The sequence below is a fragment of the Silene latifolia genome, chromosome 9 (assembly GCF_048544455.1).
Source record: "Silene latifolia isolate original U9 population chromosome 9, ASM4854445v1, whole genome shotgun sequence".
Lineage (NCBI taxonomy): Eukaryota > Viridiplantae > Streptophyta > Magnoliopsida > Caryophyllales > Caryophyllaceae > Silene > Silene latifolia.
The window spans coordinates 126,189,021-126,190,199 of record NC_133534.1 but is presented as its reverse complement, the minus strand read 5'-3'; the positions used below and the strand labels follow the sequence as shown (position 1 = coordinate 126,190,199).

Sequence of the window (1,179 nt, the reverse complement as noted above, 5' to 3'; positions counted from 1 at the left end):
ACTTTGGTCATGTCCCAAAGTTCCACAATTCTCACATATCCCACTTGGGATTGATGACGATGCCGTCATGGCATTAACATGATGCTTTGGTGATTTTGAGGCTTCTTCAAGTCTACCCATAGCTTTTTCAAACTTCAAATTGATGGTATCAATGTGAGCACTAAGTTGAGCACCCAATTGAGTAATGGAGTCCACTTCATGCTTTCCTCCTCTAGTAGCCTTGCGAGGTCTACTATATTGTGAGTTATAGACCGCCATCTCCTCAATTTTGTTCCAAGTTTGATTGTCATCAACTTCGGTGAACATTCCATTTGATCCCATGTTGAGAATATTCCTTGAATCTTCATAAAGACCGTTCCAAAATTGTTGTACCAAGAACCACTCGCTAAGTCCATGGTGAGGATATGAGCGACAAATTCCTTTGAACCGCTCCCAAGCTTCATACAAAGATTCTTCATCCCTTTGCTTAAAACCCGTACTTTGAGCTCTTAACATGTTAGTCTTTTCCGGTGGATAGAACTTTTTGTAGAAAGCTAGAGCCAACTTCTTCCAAGAATCAATTCCGAGAGTAGCCTTATCAAGGCCTCAACTATTGTTTCGCGGTGCCAATGAGAGAAAAAGGAAATAAGACCCATCGAATTTGGTCGTGAGTTACACCGGTTTGAGAAATCGCATCACAATAGTCACAAAAGGTTTCCATATGAGAATGAGGGTCTTCACTAGGCATCCCCCCAAATTGGCTTCTTTCGACTAATTGGATAAATGCGGATTTGGCAATAAAATTTCCGGTTAGATGTTGTGGTGTGGGAGTACCATTGGGTAGGTTCTCCTCGGTGGGTACGGAATGTGATGAAAACTTAGGCATTGTGGGTTGATTTTGTGTTGGATTTTGTGTTGGATTTTGTGTTGGGTTCTCCTCACCTTCTCTTGCAAAAGGGTTGATGAACTCAATAGTTGGTTGAATATCTACAACCTCACCAATACCTCTCAAAGTTCTCCTAGCAAGTCTTCTATTGGTTGTCAAAGTTCTTTCAATTTCGTGATCAAAAGGTAACAAGTCACCTTGTGACCTTCTAGACATGCAAAATATCAAACAACTCGAAAACAATTAGAACAAACCTTGAGGAGTTTTACTTCCCCAAGGCAAAGAAAGACACAACAAATAACAATAAAAGAAAA

General features: G+C 40.5%; 1 pseudogene; it reads left to right on the top strand.

Annotated features, from left to right (window-relative positions):
• The first annotated feature begins 388 nt into the window (after positions 1-388).
• LOC141603485 (small nucleolar RNA R71) lies at positions 389-488 on the top strand (annotated as a pseudogene).
• Positions 489-1,179: the final 691 nt, after the last annotated feature.